Source organism: Maniola jurtina, chromosome 3 (assembly GCF_905333055.1).
Source record: "Maniola jurtina chromosome 3, ilManJurt1.1, whole genome shotgun sequence".
Taxonomy (NCBI): Eukaryota; Metazoa; Arthropoda; class Insecta; order Lepidoptera; family Nymphalidae; genus Maniola; species Maniola jurtina.
Genome location: NC_060031.1, coordinates 15,817,343 through 15,844,800, shown reverse-complemented (window position 1 = coordinate 15,844,800; position 27,458 = coordinate 15,817,343). Strand labels below are relative to the sequence as shown.

The 27,458-nt window shown below is 37.7% G+C and overlaps 1 protein-coding gene and 2 long non-coding RNA genes across 3 annotated transcripts in view; 2 read left to right on the top strand and 1 right to left on the bottom strand.

The window, feature by feature from the left end:
• Window positions 1–27,458, top strand: part of LOC123880728 (protein tiptop-like) — a 381,041-nt gene that overhangs the window by 250,189 nt on the left and 103,394 nt on the right. The gene's annotated exons all lie outside the window — the stretch shown is intronic.
• Window positions 1,136–26,474, top strand: LOC123880777. The gene is made up of 4 exons (XR_006799339.1): window positions 1,136–1,252; window positions 2,026–2,041; window positions 11,359–11,369; window positions 26,465–26,474. It is a non-coding gene; the product is annotated as an uncharacterized LOC123880777 (long non-coding RNA).
• Window positions 1,191–10,141, bottom strand: LOC123880781. Its single transcript, XR_006799343.1, has 3 exons — window positions 10,131–10,141; window positions 9,050–9,059; window positions 1,191–1,255 (listed from the first exon to the last, which is right to left on the bottom strand). It is a non-coding gene; the product is annotated as an uncharacterized LOC123880781 (long non-coding RNA).

The window sequence follows — 27,458 nt, the reverse complement described above, 5'->3', positions numbered from 1 at the left end:
AATCAACGTCGCCGTGGCATTGGAGTGTCATAGAGGTGGCATGTATATTCTAACTATAATAAATGTACCTAATTAATCATTGCCTATTTGCTATTTATAATATCGGTACGAAAATATATTATTTTGATATTTTGGCGACAAGGTTCTTAGCTGGATTTTGTCTAATAATTGTGGCAAATTAAACTGCCTTCTCTCATATTATAATAAATTTTTATTCAATTACACATGCTTTGATCGGGTGGAATTCCCAATTTTTTTTTCGTAGATTAAACATTATAAATAAAACCTACATGCAAAATGACATACCTGTCAGTCAGTTTTTCCTTTTAGTTCACTAATGACTAGTTTTAGTGAATGGGAAAGCACGCTCGAAACATCAAAATCTATGTATATATGACCCAGTCTGGCGTTTTAATCGACTTCAAAAACGGCGGAGGATCTCAATTCGTCTGAATCTTTTTTTATTTTTAAAAGAAATATAATGTTTTTTATTTAAATAAACTGTTACAAGTTTTGGTCGTCAAGCAAATTCAACCATTGATTCGGAATGCTCAACTAACCGAAAAATACCAGCAAGGCAGCAAGAAACTCGGCGGGTGCTCTTTTTAAATATTCAATTTACATGGGATTTTGTCTAAATACTTCCTATGCAATATTTTAAACACAATAAAACTTTATTATACTACCAACTACTCAGTAAGTTACATTGAATATCGACGGACAGTTTACACATAAAGGAAAGTAAATATAAATCGCGGTGAACGTATCTATTGTGTCCGAGTTATTGCAAGGGGTCCACAATGTACCAATGTACCACAGATAACACAATGTTTAGCCACCCAGCGAGTCACGAGCGACTTTCCAATCCGAAAGGATTATGAATTATAACCTAATAGCTATTTACTACCTTATTACATTAATATTTTATCTCATTTAACATTAAAATAATTTCTTAACAAAACTTTAAACTTAAGTCCACCTTAGGCTGCATCATCTCCTAATGTTTGGTGTGGTTACATTTAAGCGCCAGTCTATTTTGTTAAAAAAATATTATTGTAAGAAAAAACGAAATCAAAAAAGGTTATTTAAATATCCCGCGAAAAAGCTTTCGCGTACGTCATCGTGACGTCACCTGCTCTTAAACTTTGGGTTTTGACTACTGTTGAGGCTACGAGTTTACAAGCAGTTGACGTCATCAACCATTCAGCCAATCACAGTCGTTTATGATCACGTGACTAAAGTAGACAGAAAAGTACTATAGGAATTAGTGCCGTAATTTGGCAGTTGAGAAATCGCCTCTCAATGAAATAATTTCGAGTAGATTCTTCATAATAATGATTCGTACAACTTTAAATATCTCAACTGGAACGTCCAACAAGAAAACGTCCACCGAGCATCGGAGTAACAGAAAAAAATAAAATATAGACGCCTCTATCCTTTACAAAGGCGCGGGTAAATAAAGCGGCGGACAAAGACGTCCGTCTGCGCGCGACATCTGAGCGACGTGTGTCGACCCCCCACCCCCCCTGAACCCCCCCTCAACCCCCCCGGCTAACCCACCCGACCCCCCCGCCCGATAATGATGTTAACTCGCCAGGGCTGTGTCGCGTTTTTGACTGTTTTAAGGAGCTGCTCCTTGATTAGTATCGTTTTTCTTGTTTTCTTTATAGTTACATCTCTTTAAAGACGTTGACGACCTTCGACTAATTAAAACCACTGTAAAAGTTTATGTGAGTATAGTTCTGTTTCTTTGTCTTGTCGATAGTCTATCTTAGCGGTTGTTTCTTTACATATTGATTTCTAGTAAAGTTCGCTGCATAATTTGGCACTGCTTAGATAAGAGGTTCACCGATCAATACGATTTCTTATATATTTTTACACCTCTGTCAAATTACATATATTAGGTACCTACGTCAAATTGCTTTGATACCTGATTTGACGTCTGGATCAAGCCTAGACCTTGGCCTAGACCTAACTTCTCAATGACGCCACCTCTTCATCAACTACAGAATATGTACTAATAAGATCATATTATTTTCCTGTAAGTATATTGTTTTGTTCAAATCGTCCCAGTGGGTTCAGCGTCATCAAATATGATGATTCCCAAAAATCCTAAACACTTTTCTTAATGTCCAAATACCAATATTCAATATAACTTGATTTATAACGGACTTTCATCCCCCATTAAACCTCCTTAGGGATGAAATTTCCAAAAATCCTACCTCCGCCTACGTCATAGAACCTACTATCATCTCAAAGTTCAAACTAACCTCAGCAGTTTATAAGTGGCTGTGCGTTGATTGATCGGCCAGTCAGTCAGGACAAATATTTTTATATCGTGAACAAAATTAACTGAACTAGGATCCCCAATATACTATAGCGATCGTACAGTAACTGTTCCTTCACAAATTTAACTACTACACTCTAACATTAACTCTTACCCCAATTGAACAAAGAAACAAAGAATATGTCCACTGCAACATCTCAGATCGATACGATGAACTGCAGAAAGCCAGGTGGGAACACCAACAATATTACAAAATGCCCATACGACGCGCTCCTTCAAATAAATACCGATCTAACTGGAGCTCGCTCAGTAAATTGTCTTCAAGAGCTGACCGCCCCCCTTACCTAGGGGGCGCCGGGCGTCGGGGGCCAGGGGCCAGGGGCCTGGGGCCTGGGGGAGGCCGCCGTCCCCCCGTTCGTCTTGCTTATGACTGACAGGCCGACAGCTTGAGTGATTGAGAGTGACTCGAGGTATAATGCGCTCAGGCGAGCTGCAGTCCCAGAGATGGCTGCAAGATTTACTGTCTATTGAATACAGAGGCATTGCGGCATGAAACAGATAATAATTTGATTCAAACTATAGTTTAAGCCGTCGCGCGTCGGTCCCAGTTATTATCACTAACGTCTGAAAATAACTGTAAAACCTAAGAATTGAAATCTTCTTCTCTTAGTTTCTCGCATTATTATAGGTACCAAGAGAACTCCTACCATTATGTGATTAATAGGAAGGAGTCACTACTTAAATTTTAACCTAACATCTACGTGGCAACGTGACAAGCAGAGTTTTACACTATAGCAATCTAAACCTAACCTAACTTACAACCACTTAACACTTTTGGAAAAAAAATGATGAAATCACTCCTAACTTCACATTAAATAGGTGCTATTACTGTCTTCTTTAAAGCATTTTAATCAATTCTAAGTCAACATTACGTAATGTTTTGACCGCGTAAAGATCTTTGCAGTCATCTTCTACACTATGGGCAAGATATGAAAATACTTTACAATATCCTATCTCCATGTGCTATCTAAACAATTTGTAGCTCTACACTTCTGTACATAGGGTTGTAATTTCTTTGCGATTTTAATGAAAATAAGTTTGCTTTGTACTACAAAGTAGAATGCAGTGTTATGAATTAAAATATAGCTCGCTGTTTTTAATGCGCTCCGCAAGGTGTTTGCAATTAGGTATCATGTTACGGAATATGGTGTTATTTCATAGTTCATACTCTCATCTTGTTCGCTATATTACATACTAAATGATGACCGCGTGGATCTAGGTTTTTGAAATATCTCGTGGGAATTCTTTGATTTTCCGGGATAAAAAGTTGCTTTGTCCTTGAAAATGCTAGAATTCCATTGCAAAAATGTCATTCCTCGAGATGTATCCCCAGTCTGCACCAAATTTCATTAAAAAGCGGTTGGGCCGTGAAAACATAGCAGACAGACAGACAGACACACTTTCGCATTTATAATATGGATGAGTTTTAAATAAGAAAGCTCAGTGTCACTCAGCGATGGAGAGAGCTATTATGATTGGAGTTTCTCTATGTGATCAAATCAGAAAGGAGGAGATCCGTAGGAGAACCAGGGTTACGAAGCTGAAGAGGCAATGAGCACTTCAGCGTAAAAACCTGTATAATATATACCTACCTACTACCTATAAGACCTACCTACCTGCCAATTTTCATGTTTCTAGGTTAACGAGAAGTGCCCTGTAGGCTTCTTGACAGACAGACAGACAGATGACAGACAACGAAGTGATCCTATAAGGGTTCCTTTTCCATTTAAGGTTTGGAACCCTAGCAAAGATTTATGTCGTCTTATTTTGACAACAACAAACACAGAAAAGTGATCCCATAAGGGTTTTTTTCCTTATGAGGTACGGTACCCTATAAATTTTTTTTTTTGGAATCTTTTTTTTATTTATTTCTGGCTAAATAACCGATTAGTGCGTAATAATAAATAGTATTATTCGCAATAAGTTTATCGCAAGACGGACCTGGAGCACGCAACGTATTATCTGTGACACGGACGGACAGACAGGTAATCCGGCCGGTGCCTTTCATTACGCCCCTTTTTTTTTTTTTTTTTTTTTTCTTCGGGGGAGGAAAAAATCCCTACGGACATCTGCCTGCTGGCAGGGTGTGTCCGACTTGCACGGACTAAAATAACCTCCCCATGTCTGCCAAGGTGAGCACGGAACTGCGTGGCATTACATCATGCTGACCTCCCAAATCTCTATCTTCTTCTTTTCTTCTTTTTCTTTCTCCTCCCTTCGCATCATGGTAGCCCTCAGCATTTGGCTATATCTAAGCCAGGCGTCTTCGCTCGACAGCATGCGCGCCATAAGATTTCCGGCATTCAAGTCCTCCGCGTCGGTCGATCGAAGCGCTTTTGCCCTTAGGTCGGCACTACCTGGGCATTCGAATATTGCGTGTCTCGGGGTGTCTTCCTCTCCGCAAAAGTAGCAGCCTTCGCTCGGTGCTTTCCCAATTGCGAAGAGGTAGGTGTTAAACACCCCGTGACCGCTGAGCGCTTGTGTCAGCCAGCGGTCTACTTCCCCATGCTTCCTAGTGTGCCATTTTTCCAAGTCGGTGATGAGTTCTCTGGTCCAGCTCCCTTTTCCTGCTCCCGACCATTCGTTTGCCCACTCCTTCAAGGTGTCCTCTCGCACTTCTATAAGTGTTTGCTCCTTGCTATCGAACAGCTTAGCGCGTTCGCTTACCAGTTTCGCTATAGGGATAAGCCCAGCTATCACCAGCACGGCTTCAGTGGAGACTGTTCGATATGCTCCACAAATACCTATAGCCAGTCGTCTTTGGACTCCTTCCAATTTCTTCTTGTACAGTTCCACCTTCATAGCTTCCCTGAATATTGGTGCCCCGTAAAGAATTATGGAGTGGGCCACAGATGCCAACACCCTCCTCTTGCTCGCTCTTGGCCCTCCTTTTGTAGGCATAAGTCTATATAGTGCCTCTGTCAGCTTCTGGGCTTTATTAGCTACCTCTTCTATATGTTTTTTGTAGTTAAGACTCTTATCCAGCCATATTCCCAAATATTTAATGTGCTCTTTTGGTGTCACTCTAGCACCTTGGATCAAAAAATTAATGGGATTTAGCCTTCGCCTTCCACTAAACACTATCGCTTCAGTTTTTTCCGGCGCTAGGGAGAGCTGCCTTCCTTTCATCCAGGTGTTTATTCGGTCAAGTGCTGTGTTTGCCCGTGTCATGAGGGTAGCTTCAGTTTTGGCCACGACTAACAGAGCCAAATCATCAGCGAACCCCACTAGTTCTGTGCCTTCTTCCTGCGTTATTTGGAAAACGCCATCATATAGAATGTTCCACAGTGTTGGGCCAAGTATGGATCCTTGTGGGACTCCGCTACTAACTTGGATCCTCTCCTCCAAACCCTTACTATCCTTCACTTCAATGTATCGGTTCTCCAGGTAGCTACTAAGCAGGTTTTGAATGTAGCCTGGGAAACCTCTCATCCGTATCTCTAAAAGGATCTCCCTCCACGAAGCTGAATTGAAAGCGTTTCTCACGTCAAGGCAGATCAGCGCACATAGCTTTCTGGTATTCTTTGTGCCTTGCCTTGCCTTCATGGCGGTTTCCGTTACTCTCCTTACAGCCATGAGCGTGGACCGACCCTGTCTAAAGCCATATTGATGGTCGGAGAGGCCGCCGTGGTATGGCAGTAGTTTTTCTCATTACGCCCCTTATTATTATATTATGTGTTTCTTTTTATTAACACGTCTCGAGTAATACGTCCATCAAGCATCTCGTCTAGGAGTTGACATAGCCATCTCGTTCGATTAGAACGTATTATCTGTGACACGGACGGACAGATAGGTGATCCGCCGGAGCTTTTTAGTACGCCCCTTATTATTATTTGTGCTCTCCTAGCACGTCTCCAGGAATATGTCCATCAAGTTACAGGCCTAAGAGTTGACATAGCGATATTATTATATGTGAAGAGTTAAGAGTTTGCAATTTAACTCACAATAGTTTAACAACCTCTTTCTGTAGTCTTATTAAATCTTCAGATCAGATTCAGATCCACTTTATACTGATTTTATTGTGTTTTGACGCTTGAATTCTATCAAAGTTGATGCTGGGAATACTAACGCCCTAGTGAAGGTGAGCGTACCATAGCCTAAACTTTTCAGTTCAGGAAATGACATTTACTTGCTTGGCTCAATATTGGTCAGGCCTTACTGTTCCAGTTTGGTGTTACTAAGAAACTGATTAGTGATATAAGTGTGCTTCGATACTTCTTCCAAATTATGCCTGGTTCTATCTTACATTGCGATTGTTTCGTTACTAACGTACGTAAGTACCTAGTTGTGAGGTGAGATCTCAATCAATTGCCATAACTCAAAATAAATTCAAGCTCTCTTGTAAAAATGAATGGTCCTCTGTATTCCTTTTTGGACCCATTGGTCCGGTGCTTTATCTTTGCGCCGTCCCTTCAAGGGATGGTCCAAGTTGCTTTCTGAATTCTGATATGTCCGAGGTATGAGGTACCGCTATTATTTCTATAATCTGCTTGATATTTTGACATGAAATTACCTTATGTTATTCCCTGCGATACAAAAAATCAATAAGTGCAAGTATTTATATACTTACATAGTAGTGAACCATAACTTAGATATTCGTATATCCTTCTATTCCTATACATAGTATACTCACAAGGAAGTAATGAAAACCACGGAGTTATCAGGTAGGTACCAATGTTGTATTTCAGCCCAGAACATCTCAATGCAAAACACAGAACTTGTCTTTAACTCAACACACTTTATATACCTTTCTACTTAAGAGGGGTCTCTCCGTCACTCGCTCCATACAAACGTAGTTCGTCTCTCATTGGAATACTAACCAATCATACTCAATGGAATTTTGTAGAAACGTTTCGGAAACTAATATCTATGCCTGTGGTTTTCCAGATTTCCGTTAAAATATCCAGTCTCAATATTAAGCGGTCTTAAAAATTCACATACAAATCTTTGAGCCCTGTAATTTTAAAACTACATATTTTTAGAAAAATCTAAAACACCACAGAAACAGATTAGTTTCTAGAATATGTCTGCAAAATTTCATGGACTTTGGTTGGTTGCTTAATATTCAAATGGGACTACGATTGTATGGAGTAAGTGACGGAGAGAGCCCTGTTAAATAAAATGCCAGAAGACGCAAATTCTCTTCGGCATAAACGCAAGCGTCTAAACAGTGTCCAATCGTAGTTTATTGAGCCACACACTAAGCCGGCAACACCGCGCGTCGCCGGGAATCGAACACGCACCCACCTACGACACTTATTTACAACACTACTCGAGCGATATATTCCGAATCAAATTGTCGAAGGATCATCGTGTCCCACTCCCACGCTAAACAACTTTACAAAACTATTAATTTACACAAAATTGAACTTTAAGTGAATAAACATAACGTGTGTGGTAAATGCACTGGGTTTTTGCTAAGTGGTGAATAATTTGCGACCTCTTAATAGCTTATTTGCGCCTGGTAGGTACTTCACAGCCGGGACTGTATGCTTGTTTTATTGAGCAACTTTTAACAGGGCTCTCTCCGTCACTTACTCCATACAATCGTAGTTCCAATTTCATTAGAATATTAAGCAACCAAAGTCCATGTTTGCAGACATATTCTAGAAACTAATATCTGTGCCTGTGGTGTTTTAAATTTTTCTAAAAATATGTAGTTTTAAAATTACAGGGGCTCAAAGATTTGTATGAAATTTTTTAAGACGGAGTAACTTTGAAACCGAATATTTTAACAGAAATCTGGAAAACCACAGACATAGATATTAGTTTCTAGAATATGTGTGCAAAATTTCATAGACTTTGGTTGCTTAATATTCAAATGAAATTGGAACTACGATTGTATGAAACGAGTGACGGAGAGAGCCCTCTTAAGTGATCGATTGATTGATAAGGATAATTGATCGACTAAATGATAATTTTGTTTCCTAAAATGCTTTAGCTGATCTTTTTGCTATTGAACTAATTAGCTAGATTTTAGATTATTATCTATTATATCGGTGATCGTTATATTTTTTTATACCAAAGTTGTGACCCCCTAATCTATTATGGCCGAGAAATAATTAGGGCCAATCGGGCCAATAGCCATAATATGGCTATTATTGATATTATTATTGATATCATCAAATGTCAACAGAGCTACTGACAAGGTGCAAGAAATGAAAAGAAAATAATCAAAAAACGGCGTTTTTTTTTTTTTTTTCATATAAACTCATATTGCAAGTTTCCACTTTGTATGCCATTATAATATTTATTAAAAAATTAAGCATCGGGGCTAGTATTGACAAAAATAAAATTTAGGATGATAGCCGGCATTGATCGCGTGGGATTAAGTCATTTAAAGATGCCTTTTGAAAGCTCAATGATTTTTCTGGATAAAAAGAAGCCTTTCGTCTTCGGGATGCAAGCTGTCTTTGCACCCGTCAATATCAGTTACACGGATACGAAAAGTTAATAGAGTATAGACAGACAGACACACTTCCGCATTTATATCATTAGTATTAGTATGGATTTATAAACCAATCCAGCCGGAACTCTAACCCTTTCATCCAGTCGAGGTACGGAACCCTAAAAAACTATTAACAAGTCTCCCGGCGGCGGCGGGTCGTGGCTGTTAACTAATTATGTCAACTGTCCGTCAAGCGCTGATTGAATCAAGGGGGCGTCGGGTCACTGACGCATTTTTAACACCTATAGAGCTACTTTTTTTTTTCTTTTTTTTTTGGTGGGGGTTTAGTCTAAGAAGACTATGTCACCCCCGTAGGTTCAACAATTAACAATTATAATGCATACATAACACATAAAAAAATAAAAAAAAAAAACACAAATCATATATACAATAACAATATTAACACATTTTAAGAAGCGACCGCACGTCCCTGGCCAGCGGGGCAGCTAATATGGTAGAGCTACTTGATAGTTCGTTATTCTGTCAGTGCATAATATTACGTCTCTCTTTTTTTAACCCCCGACCCAAAAAGAGGGGTGTTATGAGTTTGACGTGTGTATCTGTGTGTCTGTGTATCTGTCTGTGGCATCGCAGCGCCTAAACTAATGAACCGATTTTAATTTGGTTTTTTTTGTTTCAAAGGTGGCTTGATCGAGAGTGTTCTTAGCTATAATCCAAGAAAATCGGTCAGCCGTTTGAAAGTTATCAGCTCTTTTCTAGTTATTACTGTAACCTTCACTTGTCGGGGGTGTTATAAATTTTTAATTTACACTTGTTACACAATGCGATTATGATTGTCTGTTTGACAACTAGTAATGCATAAGGGTCAAAATAATGTGGCCTAGAACGAAATCTGAGCACCCTAACTCCACGCAGTCTGATCCATCTTACCCTAGATTGTTTATTGTAATGCGCGAAGCCAGAAGCTCATGAAGGAGGCCCTGAATGAAGCGAGCTTCCAAGACCGAGGTAGAGCGAACGGGGGAGGAGGCAAGTGAAGCGAGCCGGCAACTTCCGCAGCGAAACGGAGGTCAAGTAGGCAATGGGGACGGAGCGAGTCTTCTGGCGTAGCCCATTTCAAAAATTTGGTATTTTATCAATATCTTTACTATGGTGATGATAATGAGTATCATCACCATAATCATGATCATCATAGTAATCTATACTAATAAATAAAATTGGAGTGTCTGTCTGTAATTTCGAAATAACTACCTCATATTAAGCTCATATGGTTATTTGAACGATAGCTTAACTGAATAACACGTTTTTAAAATTTTTGTCTGTCTGTCTGTCTGTCTGTCTGTTTGAAAAGGCTAATCTTTGGAACGGCTGAACCGATTTTGACGGGATTTTCACAGACAAGTGGAGGATTGACCAGGGTGTAACATAGGCTACTTTTTTAACCGACTTTCAAAAAGGGAGTTGTGTTTTTCTACCTAAGTAGGGGAGACCGGGGATAGTTGACTAATTTTTTACTAAATCATAAATATTTTTTTTGTTTTCATACATACAGACAATATAATCGCATTAATGGATAGAAGAACCATTAAACTAATAAAAAAAATTAAAACCTAGTTCATTATTCAATATAATGATCATGTTTTAATGCATTTTACAGATCACCAACTCTTAGTCAATCTACCCCGGATCCGGGGTAGATTGACTATATGCCCGGGGTAAGTAGACCTACGTATCAATAAGCGACAAATTATGAGAAGAGTCAAGTAATAAAACATTTTATTTTTTTCAATTTGAGCTCTTTATTCAAAAGCAATTTCAATCAGGTACATCTTTTATAAGTCTTTAACAAAACTGTCAACTCTTACTTTTTTATTTAAACATTTATTAGTTATATTAATATAACAGTTTTAAATTAACTTTTCTTACGCTAGAAATTAAATGCACTTTTTATTGCTCTACTTAAATTTCTAAGCACTTGTTTTTTGTATTTAAATTTTTTAAACTAAACTCTTCTTCAGTCTCATTTTAAAACACATATTAATATTTGTATACTTAAAAATATAAAAAAAACAGTCAAGTGATCAGTCTTCATTATCAGAAATGCAATGTTTGCATTGGAAAAACATTAAATTACCTCTTACACATTTGGCATGAGCCCATAACTTACAAGTTATGCACTGAATCCATTGTTCACCAGGAACACTATCAGCGTAGGATTCAGTGCACTCTAAACAAATCGTGCTCTCATCATCTGACTCCACAGCATCGTCATTTTCATTTACTTTATCCGTCCTTTTTCCTTTACCCTTTCCTTTTTCTTTGCCCTTACCTTTGTTCATTCCTTTTCCTTTTTCTATTCTGTTTTTTGTATCTGTTTTTTTTTCTTATAAGTTTCTCTTTTGTTTTTCATATTTATAAGATTTTGTTTTTCAGGAGTGTCTGTATATATAGTACTTTTACGCTTTCTAATATTTGTTCTATTATTTATAAGTGGCGCCGCTTTGGGAAAGGGTCTTATCTCTTCAAGTGTCGCCAGGTTTACATTGTATAAAGGTGGAGGCACATTTACTTCTCGAGGATGTACGTTTTCTGGGGTTTTGAGATTTTCTCTTAGTTCCGCTTCATATACAGAATGTAATGTTTCGTCAAAAGGAGAAGGTGACTCACATTCAGTACTCAAAGATCTTGTATCAGCTCGTTCAGTTCTTCTTTTATAGGTCCTCATAGTACTGTATCAAAACAATGAATATACTTATAAGAATTGAATAAAAGGTTCATCTCGGAGATATTTTAAACTCAAAATTTTATTGGGGTTGGTTGACTAACTATTCAACCAGCCCCGAAATAAATTAGTCTACCAACCCCAAACGCCATTTTAAGTTTCGATGGCATGTATAACCTAAACACTGACATCAACTTAAGAAATAATACATGAAATATGATTAATATGGACTCATGAAACACTCTGACTAATAGATAAATGGTTAACATAAAATATGTAGGTATCAGATCAAAAAATATGCAATGTAAAAATATTACTTAGACGCGGCGCTTTGGACGACTGAGCGGGGGCCCGAGAGTGATACGCGACTTCGCTGGGATGACCCAATATTCATATCGTTGGCGAGTTTTTGGCGGTTAGTCTACCTACCCCTATAGTCAACCATCCCCGGTCTCCCCTACACCGAAATCTCTGAGATTTCTGAACCGATTTGCGTAATTTTTTTTTAATCGATAGAGGAACTTTGCGACATTGTTTCATACAAAATTTGGATTCCAACTCTTCAATCCTGATGCTGCAGGGGATCTAACCAATCCACGCGGGCGAAGCTGCGGGCATCAGCTAGTGAAACATAAAACACAGGTAAACTGAGAATCATGATGATAACCATGATGATCTTGGCTATGGAAAGCAGTATCATCATGAACACCATGATCATCATCATAGTTCTTAGTTTATCTGTGTTTTAACTTTACAATGATAAAAAAACCTGTAAGCTATTTGACACAAAACTTTGATGTTTGTAAACAAGCAAACCCCTTTCTAACGGGGCGAAAGAGCCCGTAGGCTAATTAGGTACGCGCGTCAATCACGCGGGCATTCAATCCAGGGGTCAGAGGGTCAATGTCAAGACCAATGTGTGTATTGCAGGGTTAAAAAGTGTTGCTTTTTTAACCCCCGACCCAAAAAGAGGGGTGTTATAAGTTTGACGTGTGTATCTGTGTATCTGTGAATCGGTGTATCTGTCTGTGGCATCGTAGCTCCTAAACTAATGAACCGATTTTAATTTAGTTTTTTTTATTTGAAAGGTGGCTCGATTGAGAGTGTTCTTAGCTATAATCTAAGAAAATCGTTACTGTAACCTTCACTTGTCGGGGGTGTTACAATTTTTTTAATTTACACTTGTGTTGTGGGGTTTTACACCATAATATTATGAAGTATTAGGTTTAAGTAAAAAAGAGTTTTTTTTTTTGTAAAAAATGAATTTTAATTTTTAAGAATATCAAAATAATAGTCATGCGTTGCCTTAAACCAGCGGCTAAGTACCTGCGACTCATTTGATGTTTTTTTTATTTTTATTCCGTTACAAGTTAACCCTTGACTGCGATCTCACCTGGTGGTAAGTGATGATGCAGTCTTTGCATACTGTAGTCGCCTGTGAATGTAATTATAATGTTCACCTAGCACCTAAGACTTAAATTATGTAAAAATTTTATGTGTATAATTTTGTTGGTGTTTCAAAAATCACACAGATAAGATCTATATCAAAAATAAATCAATAGTATAGTAAATGTCATACACCGATAACAGAATAGCCAGCGTGCAATTCGTTTTAATCACGTTATCTGCTTATCAGCAGTATATTGTGATGGCCGAATTAATTCCCTCGCTTCGACAGACTTTCTCAAATCTCAGCGGCCCCATGGACTGTACATTTTTGATTTTTCCACCGATAAGACTTTTACTAGAGCCGTGATAGGTTAATGGTTAAAAGGTCCGCCTCCCATTTGGCAGGTCCCGGGTACGCACCTATAACTTTTTGGAGTTATGTGCGTTTTATGTAATTAAATATATCACTTGCTTTAACGGTGAAGTAAAACATCGTGCAGGTTGCATACCTGAGAGTTCTCGATAATATTTTCGAAGGTGTGTGAAGTCTGCCAATCCGCACTTGGCCAGCGTGGTGGACTACGGCCTAAGCGTTTCTCACTCTGAGAGGGAAACTGTTCTCATTATGAGCCGGCGATGGGTTGATAATGATGACGAAGACGATTGTCTATTCATTAGTACCTATTCGTATTTTTTTTTGTTTTCTAACTACAGTGCGATGAGAGGTTCACCGGTTGCAATTTGTTTTGGACAGTAAGTTTTTTCCGCCACTTTTAAAATTGAATGTAACTAATTATGATCCTATAAATAAAGTAATTAATAATGATAAAATCTATACCTAGTAATATTTTTTTCTAACTTTAAATTATAATACATTTCAGTATGAAAATAGTTTTATCCGTAATATCATGTGCCGCTGTCGCCCGTCATTCGCGGCATACAGTTGTCTGTACGCTGAATATAATGTTTGTTGTGATAGCCAGATAATATTGTAGCAAGCCGTCTGTCTGTCCGCGTTGTGTGACGTGACAAGACTTCCTGACGGCTCGCGCAGGTGGAGCGATGCGATTGAGCTACGGACACGCTCATAAGAGGAGCGGACAATATAATATTTGTTGTGATAGCCAGATAATATTGTAGCAAGCCGTCTGTCTGTCCGCGTTGTGTGACGTGACAAGACTTCCTGACGGCTCGCGCAGGTGGAGCGATGCGATTGAGCTACGGACACGCTCATAAGAGGAGCGGACAATATAATATTTGTTGTGATAGCCAGATAATATTGTAGCAAGCCGTCTGTCTGTCCGCGTTGTGTGACGTGACAAGACTTCCTGACGGCTCGCGCAGGTGGAGCGATGCGATTGAGCTACGGACACGCTCATAAGAGGAGCGGACAATATAATATTTGTTGTGATAGCCAGATAATATTGTAGCAAGCCGTCTGTCTGTCCGCGTTGTGTGACGTGACAAGACTTCCTGACGGCTCGCGCAGGTGGAGCGATGCGATTGAGCTACGGACACGCTCATAAGAGGAGCGGACAATATAATATTTGTTGTGATAGCCAGATAATATTGTAGCAAGCCGTCTGTCTGTCCGCGTTGTGTGACGTGACAAGACTTCCTGACGGCTCGCGCAGGTGGAGCGATGCGATTGAGCTACGGACACGCTCATAAGAGGAGCGGACAATATAATATTTGTTGTGATAGCCAGATAATATTGTAGCAAGCCGTCTGTCTGTCCGCGTTGTGTGACGTGACAAGACTTCCTGACGGCTCGCGCAGGTGGAGCGATGCGATTGAGCTACGGACACGCTCATAAGAGGAGCGGACAATATAATATTTGTTGTGATAGCCAGATAATATTGTAGCAAGCCGTCTGTCTGTCCGCGTTGTGTGACGTGACAAGACTTCCTGACGGCTCGCGCAGGTGGAGCGATGCGATTGAGCTACGGACACGCTCATAAGAGGAGCGGACAATATAATATTTGTTGTGATAGCCAGATAATATTGTAGCAAGCCGTCTGTCTGTCCGCGTTGTGTGACGTGACAAGACTTCCTGACGGCTCGCGCAGGTGGAGCGATGCGATTGAGCTACGGACACGCTCATAATAGGAGCGGACAATATAATATTTGTTGTGATAGCCAGATAATATTGTAGCAAGCCGTCTGTCTGTCCGCGTTGTGTGACGTGACAAGACTTCCTGACGGCTCGCGCAGGTGGAGCGATGCGATTGAGCTACGGACACGCTCATAAGAGGAGCGGACAATATAATATTTGTTGTGATAGCCAGATAATATTGTAGCAAGCCGTCTGTCTGTCCGCGTTGTGTGACGTGACAAGACTTCCTGACGGCTCGCGCAGGTGGAGCGATGCGATTGAGCTACGGACACGCTCATAAGAGGAGCGGACAATATAATATTTGTTGTGATAGCCAGATAATATTGTAGCAAGCCGTCTGTCTGTCCGCGTTGTGTGACGTGACAAGACTTCCTGACGGCTCGCGCAGGTGGAGCGATGCGATTGAGCTACGGACACGCTCATAAGAGGAGCGGACAATATAATATTTGTTGTGATAGCCAGATAATATTGTAGCAAGCCGTCTGTCTGTCCGCGTTGTGTGACGTGACAAGACTTCCTGACGGCTCGCGCAGGTGGAGCGATGCGATTGAGCTACGGACACGCTCATAAGAGGAGCGGTAAATAAATTTTATTCTGTGGGTAATAAACTAATGAAATCGCTTGTGCAATGTATCCTCGGCTTCATCTGACGGGTTAGCACTGCAATCTGACGCATCATTCCTGCGTCAGAGTTGATTAGCGGCGCCAACGCATGCGCTCTAGCGTGCCGAGATACACTCGTATATTCGCACGTGTGCTATATTGACAACATAGACACCTAAAATAATAAAAATCTATAAGGGTTCCATTTTTTGCCCTTTGGCTACGGAACCCTAAAAATAAGGGCTCAAGTTTTTACGTCAGAATAAAATGAAAATAAAATGACAGTTAGTTGAGATTGCTGATGATAAGTTTTCAAGTTTAGTCTAATATAAAAAAAACATATTTTTTTATTAAAACCATTAACATTTGCATTTCGTCCTACAAAATCCATTGATAAAAATATTATATTGAATCAAAATGTATTTCTAGCTAAGACGTTACAATATGGCGCACAGGATTTCCCTTGCTTAGTGTGGACGCGTTATACTATCGCTTTTGAACCACCAATACGTTGCTGGCTTTTCAAGAATTTCTTGATCTGCCCCTTGACCAATAACTCTATGTTGAAATCTAATGGAAACACCGTTGATGGGAGTTGGTCCCACAATGGATGACGAATTTCAAACGGTGACGAATCATGGCTATACCTTCCACCAGATCTGAATAATTTTTAGAGCCTCAATAGCTCAACCGGTAAAGGAGTGGACTGAAAACCGAAAGGTCGGCGGTTCAAACCCCGCCCGTTGCACTATTGTCGTACCTACTCCTAGCACAAGCCTGACGCTTAGTTGGAGAGGAAAGGGGAATATTAGTCTTTTAACATGGTTAATATTCTTTGAAAAAAAAAAAAATATTACATCTCAAATTGACCCACTTGAATTGTAGACCTTAGATAAAGCTTAAACCACTGCACCTAAAAGGCGCCCAATCCTTTATCCTTTGTTAGCAAGCGAAGTAAAAGACAATTGGATCGTTACTTCAACGGCGGTAGTTAAAAAACAAAATGGCGGATACAGTATAGTGGTTCCACATTAGAAGTTGCCCGTCAAGGTGTCCCGCGAGCGACATAACGGCAAGGAACTGCATCCATTTGCATTTTCTATGCACACTACTACTTTGAAACTGTGTGTCCCCCATTCTAGGGAGTATTCTGGGGGTTTTGTAATCGTATTAGATAATAGTTTTCATCAACTTCATTAAATAAGGTTCTCAGTTTAATTCGTTTTTAAATCGAATCAAATCAAATCATCATTCCTACGCTTTATTATCATGTAATTAATCCTTTACATTGTATTGTCCCGGCCACATTAACGGCCAACAACGCGTTGTTTACCAGTGTTTCCCGTTAAACGTAGATGTAGCCACAATCAACTCACAACGGCATTTACAATGCCGTTTGGCGTTCGGCGATTTTAATCCCAATTCAAATGGAATTAGATGTTAACTGATTAATTAATGTGACCAGTCAGCGCGTTGATTATCGCTATAATTATGGCGTTGTATAGTTATAGTTAATAGAAATCTACCTATAGTTAAACATTTGAAGTATTAATTATTCTTAAGCAACAGCGAAGAAAATGGCTTGAACGGGATGCCGGGTCCACGTTAGCTACAGTCAGCCAAGGTGTCCCGCGGGCGCCGTAACGATGAAGCGTCGCTAAAGAAGTGCACTCATTTGCATGTCTATGCAGTTGACTTGATCTGTGACCCTACCGAACATTCTAGACGCCTCTAAGAGGTATCCCCTTTGAACTATATCTTGCAACACAGACGCAATGATAAAGTCCAGTTTTTCTGTAAAGCAAACTAATCAAATAAAAGTTTTTGGAAACTTTTATTTGATTAGCAGTTACGTAACGTTGATATTTTTCATTTAGCCTATATTGGACATTCCGAAGTCAACGTTAGACTTACCTTTAAAAAATCTATTAAAAGTATACTTATGCTCCTTAAAAGCATAGTATAACAACCGAAGATTATGACAAAAAAGGGTTGTAAAAGTTTATTTGAATAAAAAAATCTTTCTGTTTCTATTACCTTCCGGCAGAGTGAACTACCGGAAGTTAACGTCAATGCCCAACAACGCCATAATTATCAGGATGATCAACGTGATAATTTGTTAAAACGTTAATGTTAAAAACTGAGTGACCACACTTAAACGATTAACGTCTAATGCCAATTGAATTTTTGATAAAATGGCCTAACGCCAAACGGCATTGTAAATGCCGTTGTCCGTTGATCGTGGCTATATCTACGTTTAAAAGAAAACGCAGTTGAACATCGCGTTGTTGGACGTTAATGTGGCCGGGACATAACAAACCGTCCAGACTGGACTGGTACTACAATATTAAAATTTAGTACCTAGAGAGTTCTTGGTTTTACTAAGGTACTTTTAGATGCCCACAAAAATAGGATTTCACTGAAATTCCAACTTTAAACGTATTTTAAAGTCAGTCCTCAAGTCAGTCAGGCTTCCTTTAATCAAGTAGATAGGTAACGGTCAACTAAACTAAAGCTCAGTGCTCAGTTCAAAGCGGCGCCTGTCACAGCTTTGCGTCACTCCCGACACTTCTTAGAGGCAGAAAGGCATCCGCTACTAGCGAATCAGTAAACTGTAGAGATACCTGTTTTGGCATCTTCGCTAAGGGCCGACGCATACTGACGGAGTGGGATGGAGCTGAGTCTTTTTCACGTTAACTTAAACTTGACTTGAAACTGATATGAACACTGGGTTTTATCTTTAGCGTAGCAGCACACGCTGGGTATTCGATATTAAATAAAGTAGGTACTATAAGTATTTTTGAGCATAGATAATGAACAGATAAATCGATATCTGTCTCAGTTATAGATCGAGGATAACAAATAAATGGAATAATAGGCGTAATACAAATGCGTATGAAGTGTAACCTTAAGTATTGTATTACGAAGTTAATCCATCAATTCTAATTTAAGATTGATTGAAACCCTGACATTTATGAGTAAACATTAGAGCATTCTGAATTCTGTCTGATCTCACAACATTGAAAAAATACATTGTGATTATTTGAATGGCCTTTCATACTAGCTTTGTTATTCTGAACATGATTAATATTGATAATGTTAATCACTAGCCGATGCCCGCGACTTCGCCCGCGTGGATTTAGGTTTTTCGAAATCCCGTGGGAACTCTTTGATTTTCCGGGATAAAAAGTAGCCTATGTGCTAACCCAGGATATTATCTATCTCCATTCCAAATTTCAGGACAATCCGTCTAGTAGTTTTTGCGTGATGGAGTAACAAACATACACACACACACTAAAAACTTTTTAGTGTGTGTGTGTGTGTGTTTTTAAACACCTCTACTAAAAACTTAAAAAGTCATTATGGTCAACCGATTTGTATGGAATTTGGTACAGCAGAGGTAGCTTGCAATCCCGGAAAATCAAAGAGCTCCTACGGGATTTTTAAGAACCTAAATCCAAGCGGACGAAGTCGCGGGCATCATCTAGTAACAAGTGTAAATTAAAAATTTATAACACCCCCGACCAGTGAAGGTTACAGTAGCTAGAAAAGAGCTGATAACTTTCAAATGGCTGAACCGATTTTCTTGATTATAGCTAAGAACACTCTCGATCAAGCCAAGCCACCTTTCAAACAAAAAAAAACTAAATTAAAATCGGTTCATTAGTTTAGGAGCTACGATGCAACCGACAGATACACAGATACACACGTCAAACTTATAACACCCCTCTTTTTGGGTCGGGGGTTAAAAATACATATACTTAAGTAGTTTTGAAAATCTATAGAAAGTGTTTAAAATTCTGAATTAAAACATCCCATTCCGGCCACATCTCGTTTTGGTAGTTGGCCTCGGTAATTGAATGACGCAATCAATAAATGGCTTTATCAATCTGATTGATGGCGAGGCGGCTGAGTCATGGCCGCCTCGACTTGGACTTGAAATGTGATGTCTACACTGATATACCACTTCCCAAGATACACAGAAAAAATCGTATAAGGTTACTTGTATAAGTGACGTTAAATCGCTATTTTTTTTTATTCACTATAGGCAAGCGCTTGACCACAATCACACCTGATGGAAAGTGATGATGTGGTCTAAGATGGGACGCGTTTACTTAGAAGGTGCCTATTCACTCTGGTTTTAAAGATACCCGGATTGTAATTGGTAGGAAACACTACCTAACTATTAACTAGTAACTCGCTATTTGTAATGTACAAAATATAATAATTTTAATCAAAAAAATGCAGGTATTTACTCCTAAACGTTTCACATTTTTTAAACTATTTTTTGTTTCAAATTAGTAATAGTAGTTGTAACATTAATTTTAGAGTGTTCTTAATATAACGGACCACCTTGTATTTTGTTATTTTGCACTCAATAAGATCGACTTGCTGATCCAGTGGTTAATCATTTACCAATAGATAGAGACTTGCATATAAAAATTAATAATTTATGTCGATTAATAAAATTGTTGATTGACAAATCGTAAATAGTACATTTTACCTCTAAACGAATTAATAATTGAATCGAATAGGGACCTATTCGATTCAAAAGTGTATAAGTCAATTTAAATTATGTCAATTGTATTTCAAATTTCAAGTTTTCGTTTTTATTATAATACCCATACATTTTAACTAATACACCATTTATAATAATAATTAATAACCAAGCAATATTCTGTAAATTTTAAGAGCTTTACAATTGTCACAAGCTTTACAAGAGAGAGTTTACAATTTTCTAAGAAACTACCTACTACTAGTTACTACCTACCTATGCGTTTTGTATATCAACGTATATCTATGATTTATTGATTTATTTGCAATATCCTCGACGAGCCAATCCATCTTCACGTCTTATTCCATGTCTCATTCCTTTTAAGGCGACATCGATAACTTGCTGAATTTTAATTCGATTCTCGTGTTTTTTCGTGTGTCCGATTAATTGCGTCGAGTTTAATCGTTGCTGCACGATTTTATCGATTTTATTTTATTTTGTAGACTGTACTTTGTTTATGTTAAAGGACACTTTTTTCCAGAACAAAACCTGTTTTTGATTGAAATGTACTTATATTCTTAATTTCTTAAAAGTTTAGAATAGAATAGAATAGAATAGAATAGATTTTTATTCAAATAAACTTTTACAAGTGCTTTTGAATCGTCAAATAATTTACCACTGGTTCGGAATGCCGTTCCTACCGAGAAGAACCAGCAAGAAACTCGGCGGTTGCTCTTTTCAATTGTGCAATTTACAATAATATTCTATACTATACAAGCAATTGCAGACCCGCGCATTGCTGGAGCGAGTCAAATCCATGCTTTTTTATCATTTACATAATCTTCGATTGTGTAATATGCTTTTGCCAGGAGCATACTTTTAATGGATTTTTTAAACTTTGGTAAAGGCAAGTCTAATATTGACTGTGGAATTTTATTATAAAATATTACACTCATTCCCACAAATGACTTTCCCACTTTTCTGAGGCGGAGCGTAGGAGTTGCGAGCTTATTACGATTTCTAGTTGGCCTGTCATGGAAATCACCGATTTTTTTGTAGCTGAGGATGTTTTGTCGTACAAAAATTATATTATTGTAAATGTATTGAGAAGCTACTGTAAGAATACCTATTTCCTTAAATTTCTCTCGTAGGGAATCGCGCGGTTTTAAATTATAAATTGCGCGTATTGCCCTTTTTTGTAAAACGAAAATTTTTCCAATATCTGCCGCTTTACCCCATAGCAAGATTCCGTAAGACATAATACTGTGAAAATAGGCAAAATATACAATTTTTGCAGTTTCCACGTCAGTTATCTGTCGAATCTTTCTAACAGCGTAAGCAGCAGAGCTGAGTTTGCCAGCAAGTGTTGATATATGGGCGTTCCATTGAAGCTTTGCATCTAAAGTTATCCCCAGGAACACGGTGGTCTCCTCTACTTTCAACATATCATTATTTATCATTAATTTTATGTTATTTGTCGTCTTGGTATTGGGCAGTGCGAATTCGACACACTTGGTTTTCTTTGCATTTAAAAGCAAATTGTTAACAGTAAACCAGTGAGTGACCTGCGATATGGCTCTATTTACATCGTCATAATTATTCTCATTTCTATCTAATTTAAAAATCAAAGACGTATCATCAGCAAATAGTACAATATCGCAAGTATTTTGGACAAAATATGGTAGATCGTTTATATATACCAAGAACATGAAGGGACCTAGGATAGAGCCTTGAGGAACACCCATTAATGAGGCTGATCCGGATGACTTCACATCATTTACACATACTGTTTGTATACGATCACTGAGATAAGACGCAATAAGACTAAGCGCAGTGTCTTTGACTCCATAATAGCTCAATTTAGCTAAGAGAGTCTCGTGCTCAACGCAGTCGAATGCTTTAGACAAATCACAGAAAATTCCAACGGCATTCTGTGAGTTCTCCCACGCATCGAATATATGCTTTAAAAGCATTGCGCCCGCATCGATTGTTGATCGTCCTTTAGTAAAACCATACTGCTCCGAGTGAAGTAATTTATTCAAGTTAAAGTGCAAGAGCAGTTGGTTGAGCATAATTTTTTCAAATATCTTGCTAAAAGTCGGCAAAATCGAAATTGGCCTGTAATTATTTGGGTCACTTTTACTGCCCGATTTGAAAAGAGGAATCAATTTACTGTATTTCATAAGATCTGGAAAGGATCCTGACTCTACGGACTTATTAAAAATTAGAGCAAGATATGGAGCAACAATATCAATAATATTGCTGATTACTTTTACTGATATCCCCCATAAGTCTCCTGTTTTTTTGTACTGTAAAGATTTGAATACCTTAATAATATCATGTGGGGTAATTTGTTCAAACTTAAATAGTACACTGCACTCAGAAACATTGCCCCTAAGAAGATTATAGGCTTCTGTTGGCGACGAGTTAAGGGAACTAGTAGTGGTAACTGGGATGTTTCGGAAAAAGTCCTCAAATGTCTTTGCAATTTCTATGTCAGAGTCAGTAATGTGATTGTTAATTTTAAGTTCCAATTTATTATTATTTTCCATTTTATGTTTCCCAGTTTCATCTGTGATGATTTCCCAAGCTGCTTTTATTTTATTATCTGAATTAATAATTTTTCGTTTTATGTGAATTGACTTAGCTTGTATGCAAACATTTCTAAATAATTTTGAATAATTTCTTACATATTGAACAAAGGCTGGAGTAAAATTATATTGCTTTTCTGCATACAAGTCAAACAGCTTATTCCTACTTTTATAAATGCCAACAGTAGCCCACTCACTAAATTTAAGATTTTTAAACAATCTTTTTTCTATGATTTTAAAAATAGAATTAAATTGGGAATTTATTAAGTTAAAAAAAGCATTATACAGTTCATCCGGACCACCCTGTGTAAGGTCAAGTGAAGGTAAGGTGAATAAAATATTATGTTTGAATTGCTTTACTTTTTTAGTAGTGACTGGCCTATACTTTACTACTTTTATTGTATTTAGTTGACAGCTGGGAACAGATATCATTTGTCCACAGTGGTCGGATCTAAGATTGGTGATAATGGATTTTTTAATAATTTTACAATCACCAAAAATGTTATCAATACAAGTAGCTGAAGTTGCAGTTACACGTGTGGGCTCAACAAAAATGTTTTCTAAATTAAAACTTTTAAATAAGTTAAGTAATCTATCTGTAAAGGAGGTGTGAAGTAAAATATCAATATTAAAGTCTCCACAAATCAATAATTTTTTTGATGACCTACATATCCGCCTCAGTGCCTCCTCCATGACGTCCTCAAACAGAGAAAAGTCACCTGAAGGAGGTCGGTATGCGCAAACTATAATATATCGCTCCAGCTCAACACAGGACAGCTCAATAGTGCGTTCGACCGAAAGATTAAGAATGTCTTTTCGTTCCTTGTAATTAATGTTGTTGCGGGTTATTATCATAGATCCTCCGCGAATAGCCTTCTTTCTTGTGAACGCACTTGACAATGAATAATTTCCAAGATTGACAATTAATTGATAACTATTGAGCCAATGCTCAGTAAGGCATAGAATATCAATATCTAATTTTTTTATAAAAAGTTCAATTTCATATTCTTTTCCAGACAAGCCCTGTATATTTTGGTGTACAAGATTAATAATACAGTGCTTGTCTGTTGTATCACTACTTAGTTTTAAATTTTGGCTATCTTTGCCGGTGAGGCTCTGTATGTTTTGATGCACAGTATTCATTTTACAGAGCTCCTCCGTTGTCTTACTATCTAGTTTAAACAAGCAATAGGGTCCCTAATAGTACATAAACTATTGCTTGAGTCAATAATAGAAATATTAGTACTAGAAGTACTCGAGTCAATACAAAGAATATTAGTACTAGAAGTACAGTTTGTAAAAGTGTCAAAAGACTTAGTTACAACACTTGTAACTGGCTCCTTTAAATTATATGCTAATAGTGACGCTATCCTTGTCTTACATTTTCTCGGAAGATACATACTATCACCGATCAATTGAAACTTAGAAGTAAACTTATTTGTATCAAAGTAAAATAAAGTGTCACTATGACAGTTTGTCAAGTTATACAGTTTTAAGTTCAATCTGTATATATAATTGTTTTGTTTTTTACTTAGTGTGCTAGAGTAAGGAAAAGCACACATAATAAATTTACAGTTCGTCTTGGAATGTAATTCCAGTAATTTTCCAAAACATTTTGATATGTCATAATTTTTGACCCTTAAACCGTCCCCAAACAATATAATAATGTTTGTGTTGCTGTCCAAATTTTCTTCCTTTAAACTATCAATTAAGTAGTCCAAACTAGCCCCCGGTGAACATCTATTAATCACTGAGTGTTGAACATGGTAGCTCAAAAGGGATCCAAACTCACTACCTAACTTATCCGATATGATTATAGTTTGTCTCTTAGGTTTCAAAGAAAGATTTGCATCCAAAGATGAAGGCATTTCTACATTACTTGGTGTACATTGCCCCGGACTAGTATACAAATTGTCCGTAAGCAATATACTATTACTATGATTGTCAACCATAGCCACACCTTGAGTACATTGACATTTACTTGTTAATGACTCAAAACGAGCCATGTTGTGTGCACCTAGGGCCAACAACTCGTCAGCCACCAGTATTTGATCATGGATCTGTTTTTGTGACTGCTCATACTTATCAGAAATATATTTTAAAGAATCATTCAAATTTGAAATTTTCTCATTTAGGCATTGAACATTCAAGTCATAATATGTTTCTTGAATGTCTCTTATAGTTGAACAATAAGATTTAAGTTTGTTTAACAGATGTGAACGTTCCTTACGCAATGCTATGTTTTTAGTATGGGCGTTTTGCAATTTTATCAAATTTTTGGTTTTTTTAATTATTCTGCTAATTTTAATATATTTTTTCAATTTTTTATGGCTATATAGATCTAAATTAGAATTTTTAAGTGGCTTATTACTGCTTGGGGAAGGGCTGTCACAAGTCAAATCAATAGTCAACACCGGTGGTGTAGAGGATGAAGCAAGCAGTTCATCATACAAACTGTAGGTAGCTCGAGTTTCATAAGTTTGTATTTGAGACTGAAGGTCCTCAATTGTTATTTGAGCTCTGCTCAATTCATCCTCCAATGTAGAAATCTTTTTAAGAGCGTCCTCATATGTTTGAATGCACTCATTGAAAGAGCCAACAGCATTCTGAAGTTGGTCCCGTTCGTCGAGTACTAGTATGGCAAAATAAACAAATTGTATTTTTCAAACTTTTTGAAAAAGGAGGATGATTGAATAGAAAAAAACACTATTAAAACTAGTAACTTATCCTTTTACATAACTACCCTTTTAGATTAACCTACCTAATAAGAAAAGAGAAAAAAATTAGAGATCCTTATGTAAATTGCAATAAGCTACCCATGCGAAGCCGGGGTGGGTCACTAGTCACACTATAATATCGCACACCCAGAACAACACTGTATTATGTCGAAAAATCTCAAAATCGACTTGTAAATATAATTGAATAGCCGAAAATTTGCCGCGTATACCACGAAGACAGGCGTATTTATATTTACAAAAATGTCCAACAGATGACGCGCTAACTCTCTATTGGTGAAGATGCGCAGCCAGATCCTTACCGCGAACACAAAACTATTTCTAGTTGCAACTTGTCCACCTTAGGGATCCTTTACGCAACAGTGAATTATTTTGTGATAATACGGTGTTGTTGAATGTGTCATAAAAAATACTCCGAATCATTTAGTTTTAATTCAGTGTTGTTGACTGTGCTTATACAACGTGTTTGATACTATTTCGAAATAGTACTCTGTTGTTGACGAAGGTATGTTAGATTTTTTGTATTATTTCAAAATGGTTCTGTATTGTTCGTAAAAGGTGAAAATCAGTTAAATAATGCACTATTGATAGTAGATATAAATTATGCCCTAATTTTGTTAAAAATTCATTATAAATATTTTTTTATACTTATAATTGTTACTTACATTGTAAATTAAAAGAAATATATTTACAATTTGTGTTGTTCTTTATTTACAAAAAGATTAATAATTTTGTTTGAGATAATGCACTATTGTTGAATTAATTAAATTTGTTATTGTTATTTGGCAGATGATGAGAGCTCGTGGTCTCCTGTTACTTAAAATGGCAATGGAAGCAACTACAGAAGAAACCGGACCTGTTCAACAAAGCAGCGTGGAAAAGGATGTCGAAAATACAACCGTTGCCGCATCAACCGATGAGACGTCAGTGAAGACAGCATCAGCCGATAAAGCATCAGATAGGGAGGTACCCATTTCTATTTTATCTGATCATAGCGATGAAGAAGATTTTATAGATGATTCGGACACGGATCCTACTTTTGTAGTACCTGTTAAAGAAATATCTCGGCCTCTTGTAATCCTTAGAAGATTATCCTGTTCTTCTTCCTCGAGCTCCTCGTCAGACTCAAGCTCATCATCGTCAAGCTCCAGCAGCTCAAATAGTTCATCTGATAATGAATCCAATAGACCGGGTCCATCTACAGCAAATATTCAAGGGAATTCCAATGCTACTCCGACAAACGCACCCTCAACTTTTTCTGCCAGTGACACTGCTCCATCAGTGAGCTACCCCAAGATAAGTAGAAAGAGAATACGAAACCCTGCTGGCTGGAAGTCCAAAATTGCTAAGTCATTGCGGAATACAGGAAAAGAGTATGTTTCTTTAACAAATCCTGCAAAACTGATCGCTGGGCGTCAAATCCGTTCACCTTGTCGACACCTTGGCGACAAATGCATGGTGGTGATTTGGAGAGGCAAAGAGAATTCATAGTACGGCATACACAAGAAATCAAACCGAAATATAGGTACATCACTTCTCAAAAATTGAGGGCTTTGAATTCGCCTTACTGTTTTGAAAAAGATAACAACAGGATTAGGGTATGTAAAGAGTTTTTTAAGGCTACGCTGAGCATTTGTGACAAGTATATTAAGACGGCCCTTTCAAAGAAAACAGATGGTGGTTTTATGGAATCTGATGCACGTGGGAAGCATGGTAATCACCGCAAAATAGACTCTGAAATAAAAAATAGTTTGTCTGATTTCATAAATTCTATTCCTAGAATAGAGTCTCATTATCCAAGAGCTCAAACTACAAGAGAATATATCTCAAGTGATAAGTGTTTGGCAGACTTGCATCGAGATTACAAAACCCTCCGAGAGCAAATTTTTTTGTGATTTACATGTTATAAGGGTCCAAAAAGAGTACTAGTTTATGTTCAAAATATAAGTACCTACTGATTTTAGTAAAATGTTGTCTTTTATTTCATTTTTAATTGGTATATTCCTAAAAACAAAACAAATGAGTCGTTATTCTTTATTGAATTTCAATAA